This window comes from Abramis brama (genome assembly GCF_963993115.1).
Source record: "Abramis brama genome assembly, chromosome: 4".
Lineage (NCBI taxonomy): Eukaryota > Metazoa > Chordata > Actinopteri > Cypriniformes > Leuciscidae > Abramis > Abramis brama.
This window is the reverse complement of record NC_139966.1, coordinates 55,360,441-55,368,595: the sequence shown is the minus strand read 5'-3', so window position 1 is coordinate 55,368,595 and position 8,155 is coordinate 55,360,441. Positions and strand designations below refer to the sequence as shown.

General features: G+C 36.5%; 1 protein-coding gene across 1 annotated transcript in view; it reads left to right on the top strand.

The window, feature by feature from the left end:
• Positions 1 to 4,135: 4,135 nt before the first annotated feature.
• The window catches only part of LOC311080923 (fatty acyl-CoA reductase 1), a 31,802-nt gene continuing 27,782 nt past the window's right edge, over positions 4,136 to 8,155 (top strand). The window contains exon 1 of the mRNA XM_084111159.1: positions 4,136 to 4,251. The gene's annotated coding sequence lies outside the window, so the exon portion shown is untranslated. The remainder of the gene's footprint in view (positions 4,252 to 8,155) is intronic.

Below are 8,155 nucleotides of genomic sequence, written 5' to 3'. Positions count from 1 at the left end.
AGTGACTATAATATTTAAAAGTAAATGGCCATATGAGGGCGCCATTTAAACCCTAATTAAGGTATACACAATGGTATGATTTCATCAGCAAAAGACGTGTTTCCTGGTGAAATAAGTCACCTTGTCCTGAAGTAGGCTATTTGATTAAATGTTGGATTAAACATGATCCCTGGATATGGGTCAGGTTAAGTACTAGACAAACTAGTTTCTTATAGCCTGTTACAAGATGTACTTTTTCTTATTGAAGCCAATACAATATAAATAATAGGATGTGTTCAAACAAGTTTTAATTATGTAATTTTTAAAACTATGGGTGGAATGATTTGGGAACTAGGCTGAAGGTGTAGCTGCTAGTCAAATTATGGATGTGAATCAGTGGGCCGTCAGTGCCAGCAAGGCCTTCTCTGCTGGCCTAATCACTATCAGAATTGCACTTTAATATATTTTTTCTATGAATGAGTATTAAATTATTCCCAACAGTCCATTCTCTTAAATCCATAGCTTTTCTCTTGGTTGCGCTGTAGTGTATGTCTATGTTAGAGCTTTTATCCAATCATATTTCAGCCATCATGTGTTGCCATGGCCAAAGAAATCTTCCTTGATGGGCGCCTGCGATTAAACTGTTGCTTTAACCAATCAGATAATAAGTCCGATTTAATCAGCCAATCAGATTTCGAATAGACTGCGCCGGGGCCATCATCTAGCAGGCGTACAATAACGTCGGCATTTTCACGTCCTTTGATTGGATGGTTCACCGCATCTGTAGCGAACTGCAAAAACTAAAATATATTCCTGTAGATTTAATAGTTTTTCAACCCACAAATTAATATTTCTTTCCCTCCTCGACCCCCAGCAGGATAAAACCTACCGGAAAAAAATCCCTTATTCAGCCTCATCCAGCTTAACGCAGAGTCACGGAACACTACTCGATCTGTCCCGAATAAAAACAGAATTAACTGGCTGTAATGTGTGCCATGACTGATTTTGAAGGCAAAAGTCCCGCTGATCTCATTGATTTCGTCCAAAAATCTGTGTGAGAGCATGGGTCAGCTGTACACATCGTCAAAAGCGGTGGCTGTCCCTGTGTCCACATCTTGTGTCGAGCAGACACTCTCAGCCCTAAAGCGAATTAAAACTTATGCCAGGAAAACGACGGGACAGACTCGACTTTCAGCATTAGTCTCGATGGCGATAGAAAAGGTTGTTGGGACTGAAACGCACAGATAACCTGTACAACCAAGTAATTAAGTATTTTTGAGGAAAGAAATTAGGATGGATTTTGTGTAAAAATAAATAAATAAATAATCAGTAGTTTTGGTGAGTATAGGCTTAATGCATTTTTGGCCCCGTTTTTTTCCGTGGTGAATATGATTTTTTTTTTTAAAAAATCTTGTAAATTTATGATCGAAACTTATTTTTTATTTTTATTTTCAACATTCATACTATTGTAACGTTTAACAAGGGACTATTTTAACCCTTGAAGGACCAGACAAGAGAGTCTCCGTTTCTGAATTTATAATCGGAACGCAAGAACAGCTGAACACTAACACACAAGCCGAACTCGCTCGCTCGTTTCTCTACCCGGCCTTTTGCGAACTCACCGACCGCATTAACCCTATAACTGCCGGTGCAAAATAAAACAGCATTTTTACAACAATTAGCCTATAGAGAGTCTGTGCGCTGCTACACTATTAAAAGTTATTAATTCAGGCTGGACACTACTGAAAGCCACTGGACTGTGAATGTTACTGAAATAATGTTGCTCTGCAATAATAGCCTACCTCGAGTAAATGCTCATGAACAGACTGCTTGAGCGTCCATTCCTGCAGATAATGCACTGTGGTCGCACACTTTTGACGATATAAGTGCCTTTGGTTAATGCATCAAGATAATTATGTGTGGGCTAATTGTGCAGGCAGAACACTATAGTAAGACAAAACTCTTTATTCCCAGACACTGCTAATGCAGTTGCACAGAATGTGTCTGGGCTTGCGCTAATTTGTCTGGAGGTCAGATATCATTCTGTGTAATCTGTTTTTTTTTTGTCTACTCGTGATCCCGAGTGCTTCCATAAAGTAGCCATCAGTGCAGACATGTTCCTGGGTTTTTCTGTAGACGATCCAAAATTGAACGCCTCAGTCTGAACCACAGAGATTACCTTGATTGTGCATTGAACAAACTTTATTCTCGGACCGTCTGACATTAGATTAGCATATAAAGACCTTGTGTTTCTAAAGCGTTAAAATGTCTTGTCGTGATTAGAACGTTATTTAAAAGGTTAAATAACCTATTTTTACTCGCATTAACATTCTTTGAACGTTTACACCCATTTGTAATATCCCAAGAAGGTTCATTTTAACATTCAACTATTACAAGTATAACATTATAAGAATGTTCTGAAAATGTTCTCAGAACGTTTTCTCTCAATGTTATGAGAACGTTCAAGTAGAAACATCATAAAGACATTCTAAGAATGTTTCTCTCAACGTCTTAAGAGTGCAGTGCATATTAAATATTTATAATTTTATATGTTCTAAATGTCATTAAAATAATGTTTTAACTTAACATTTGCATATAGGAAAAGAGAATCAATGAGGCCAGTTGTTACTGCCAGTTGAAGCTGTAAATAAAATAAAGATTCTTGGAGTTCGTTTTACAAGAAAATTCTACTTCAAACTTTTATGTTTAATTCAACGTGTTACTTGCCATTTCTTTGCAAATGTTAGAAAAATTCAAGCAGTTTCTAAGTGAAAGTTGTTTCAAAGTGAATCCCAACCCCCTTTTTTTTTGCACACCCATCAAAATGTGAACAGGTGCTTACACCCTTAAAAACAAAGCTTACAAAAGAGGGCGAGGAACATTTTAACAATCTATAGAACCTTTCACAAAGAACAAAAAAATAACCTGTTGTGCAATAAAAAGATTCTTCTTCGTGGACCAATGGCAATAAAGGATCTTTATTTTTCTAAACTTGATTCTGTCTTGATCATGACATGTGTAATTGCTAAGATAACATAATGTCTTATTAAATAGAGGCATATTGTGCAAGTATATTCAGAGGACTGGTGTAGAATATTATCCGAATGGTCTTTTTCTATTGCCTTGTGGCATAGAAATTATTCAGTCGACTTTGTACCATGGTGTTTCTATTGTCGTTAGGACTTTTGGTTCTGTAAAATAAATGTGCTCGTTTCCCATCCAGCTTGTTTTTCGTCATGCCGTCTGGAATTCCACTATGATGATCATGCAGGATATATTTGCATAAGATTTTTTCCGGTAATCAATGTCTCATGTTGTTCATCATACCAACAGTGTAAAAGATGCAGGAAACAAATCGTTTTCAGATAAGAACAAAAATGTTCTTTCGCTTCAGCTGTGAAACACTGCAGAATGTTTCACCTAACCCTAATCTTATGAATGACGTTTATGATACGAAAACATATGACTTTTTATAGATTTAAATTTTGAAAATTTGAACAAAATATTGATGGACAAGCTGAGTTATGCCTAAACGAGGAATAATAACACTGCAAGTGCAAGTGTGCTTTTGAGTACTTATGAATTATTTAGTCTTCACCTAGAATCCATCAAAGCACTATAAGCATTCTTTAGGTCTGTTTAAACCTTCAATATATATTTTCTTTCAGTAATGAAAGCCACTTTCATTGTTTCATTTTCTCTAGCAGTGGCTTTGTGTGGCTTCAACACCTAGAAAAATGTAGGCTACTCAACTAGTATATTTGATACTGCATTTTTTCCTGGGCAATTTCAAGACTTTAAGGTTTGTGTCCTTTAAGCCTAGAAAGGCTACAGTAATAAGCATGTGGGGGAAAACTTTTACAGAAAAACTTTTAAATGTACAAACTTAAACGTAAAAACTTTACAGAATCACCTTTTTAGAATATTTTATAGAGTTTAGTTGCATTTTATAACGTTTGTATTTATTATATTGTTGAAGGTTGAATCTGCAATATCCTGTGAAGCTGATCAGTTTAAATAGCAACAAACCTAACAACCCTAATCAGTCCTGAATAAGGGAGTGCAAAGCAAGACACTTTTAGTTTACGCTTAGTAAGTGTGTTAAGTGTGTGTTTGGAGTCACACCCAGTTCACACACACACACACGCTTGTGTCTCCTCCAGCGCTGCGCCAGAGGCGCGTTCACTGCAGTTCTGTGGCGCGCGCACACGCGTTGAGAGAAGGAGAGAGTGAGGATAGGAACATCTTCACCCGGCGTGATTCATGTTCAAGGTAAGGCAAGATATTCTGCTTTCTACTGTCTGAGATCAAAATGTAGCTTGACTTTTTAATCCCGAATGTAGCCTACCGTTATAAGAGAAAAAGCGTCGCGGTGTGTTGACGCATCCTTGAGGAAGAGAATGCGCTCATGACGGTCTGGATGCGTTCACATGTGGCTTGATAACGGATTTAGGTTGTTTTGGATCTGAATTATTGAAGAGTGAAGGGTGTAAAATCTATTAAGCAGTCTATCGACCCGGAGCAGCTCTCAAACCTTGTGTACAGGATGCGTTCCGTCTGCGGTGCGTCAGGCGGCCGAGGCGGGCGTCTTTTGCCGCTGCGTTTTAAGATGGTCTGTCAAGAAGTACAACTTTGACAAGCAAAGCGTTTAGTTCTAGCTGATTTTAAATTCCCGAACGCGTCCTATGCGCGCGTTAGCGGCGTTTGACGCGGGTCTGTCGGCGAACGCATGCTGAAACGGACGCGTCATCAGCGTGACCGCTGTCACTAATAATAATCATAGTAAGTGGTTAAAGTCCTCTTTCTTACTGTGGTTTCTTGTCACATCAGTGTTTAAATATAAGCTGCGGTGGCGGGTAAAGCAAAAAAAAAAAAGAAAGAAAAAAAAAGAAAGAAAAAAAAGGTGGATGAATGTGTGAGCGCGCGCCGCCAAAGCTTCCGTTCAAATGTTACAGTGAAGCACAAATGATTCTTGAACTGTTGAGGTTTGGCGCGATCGAATCATCCTTGCTACATTGTTGCACTTGAGGATGAATCTTTTCCGGATTATATTTCATCCCAAAATCAAAAGGAAAAGTTATGTTTTGTGTTAAAAAATAAAGTAAAAATATTCTCAAATGTAGGCTACTTAGTCATTAATCATTACAGTGCCAAATAATAGTTTTTTATTAGGCAAAATTTAATTTCCTATTTTTATTATTATGGGGTGGAATATGTGATCTGGACATGTTTTTGAAGGTTCACCTTTCAACAGAATTGTACTGTTACAGTAAATTACATCTAATATACTCTGATGCCTGAAGGGACATTTGTGTGCAACAGTAACAACATTAAATAGAAACTGTTCAATATTCAACAGACCGTAAACAACATACAGTCTCACATAACCCTGTGTATATATATAGAGAGAGCTCAAGTACAGTAGAGTGTAGGGAGACATGCCAGCAAGTTCATACAGTCACGGCACATGTAACGCTGTGCTTTGACTAAAAGAGCTGTGCTAAATGTCTGCTCCCTTATCTGGACCTTGATACTGATCCTGCAAGAGACAGACAGACAGGGCCATCTGTAGATAGTGTCCACAATCAGTGTCAGTTACATCATTCATTCAGAAATGTATCCAATGATAAACATGCAGGACTGAGACAGATCCAGGATAAAGTGTATGGAGGGCGTTTTTAAAGTCACAATGAAATCCAATATTTTTATAGAATATTGCAGCATATATTATAAATAATTAATCCGTACACATCATTATATTCTAAATTCATTAACTCGTGTTTACTTGCCTGAGGGCGGGGCAACCTGTCACTCACATGAGATAGACCAATAGGAAACCACAACCATCTAGAGATTGACCAATAGCAAACCACAACCATCTAATCAATCCCCATAGACAAAATCAAGCACTACATTTGTTCTTGTTACACAAGCCTTTCCACTTGGCTATATGTCACAATAGGGAAGAAAAGATGATTGCAACGTCTCTTTCATGCTGATTTGAAAGGCCTGGCTCTCGTTTGTTGATGAATCCTCAATGTCAACTGATCTGTCATCTTACTGTATCTCTGACCTTTAGTTTGATCTGTGTTCTCCAGCCGTTCACTTTACCCTGAACACACTCCTACAGCATATCAGCAGTGTTCAGCACTGAGACCTCGAGGCGAGGATGTTGAGATTAGAGCTGACTTGATGATCAGCAGGCCTTCATGGGTCACACTGAGAACGAATGAGGGGGGTGAACCCAAGAAGTGCGGACCACCAGTAGTTACACATATTAATCTGTGGTTTTCACTCTTAAAACAGACACTGAATTAAACGCAGCATAAATAATTCTCGCAGCTTTAACCGCCTTGACACTGTGAAGATGGTGTTATGTGATGTGGTGCTTCTTATGCATAAGCTGAAAGTCATAACAGGAGCAAAGCGGATCAGATTCAGCATTCATTTACATAGAACCAAAGCCTATAACCTAAACTTGAACCAGGGTTATTAGGTAACACTTTATTTTACAGTGTCCTTGTTATTATGTTATATGTACTTACAATAGAAATAACAGTAAATTCTGCATAATTACATGTAACTAACACTCAACCAAATCCTAATCCTACAGGAAGTACATAGTTGCTTAATATTACTCAGTACTTAAATATGTAATTACACTGTAACAATGACACCTTATAATAAACTGTATAATATATATATAAAAATATATGACAACTTTTTGTTTCATTTTTCATTTTAATTTAGTTTATCATGATGCTCTAAAATGACTAAAACTGAAATAAAATAATAAAAATCATATATATATATATATATATATATATATTATAAATGATAAAAATGACAAAAAACGAACTTTTACTAAAACTTGAACTAAAAATTAAATGTAAACAGAAATACACTCGTAAAAATAAGGTTCCAATAGTTTATTGCAGTGATGCCATAGAAAAAAACATTTTTGGTTCCTCAAAGAACCATTCAGTGAACAGTTAAACCAAAAATAGCATTTTATTTTTCTTTGTGTGAAGAACATTCTAAAAATCGAAAGAACCCTTTTCTACAATAAAGAACCTTTTGTGGAATGTAAAGATTCTGTGGATGTTAAAGATGTTCTTCATGGAACCATATATTCAGATAAGGAACCATTATTGTTATGAGTGTATAAAGTAAAGAAAGAAATGATACTTGAATGCTATTATTTTGTTCCTGGCCTACAGTTATTAGCCGAGGATGTAAATCCAGCCCTAGAGCTTCTATATTTACATCGCACAGTCTTGTTCTCCTTTTACTCATAATAGATTTTGTAGTCATTTTAACTGTGTATTTCCCTCTGGACTGGACTATAATTAATGTGACTTGGAGCTGCTATTTATACTACAAGCCTAATTAGCCAGAACCACTTCTGACAGAGCCGCTAGACTAGCAACAATCCATTGCTGCCCTATTAAACAGGTGAATTATTGATGTATTTATAGAAAGTCGTTCTTTGGGGCGGCCCGCTGTCGCCTCACGCCAGAAGGTCCCGGACATGTTCTCCCTGTTTCTGTGTGGGTTTCCTCGGGGTGCTCCGGTTTCACCCATGCAATCACCAAGAGTCGGAAATGACTGAAATGGCAATAGATAGATAGATCTGTCTCAAGTGTCTGTGATATTCTGGTTTTCTAGATGTCTCCGTTTTCTTCTTCAGTGAAAGTTATTGGGATTTTCTCACCTGCTTTTTTAAATCTACAATACTAAAATGACAAGTCAAATCGGTTAAAGTTCAAAACTAATAAAATGCTGGATGAGTAAGTTTAACTGTAATATTTAATTGTATAATCTTAGTTTAACACTAACTATGAGCAATAGTAACACCACAACTAATTGTAATGACATTTTTTTTTCAATTTCTCCACCTGAATAATGTGTGTATGTGTGTGGATATATATATACAGTATATATATATATATATATATATATATATATATATATATATATATATACAGTATATATATATATATATATATATATATATATATATAAAACCATAATATGCATTCTGTCTTTCTTATTAATAGTAATCAAAATTAAATGGATAGTGGATTCATCGTACGATGCAAGGAAATCAAAATAAAAGAAAGGAGAAAATGAAATAACACAAGTACATGCAAGAACAGCAACCATCAACCAAACA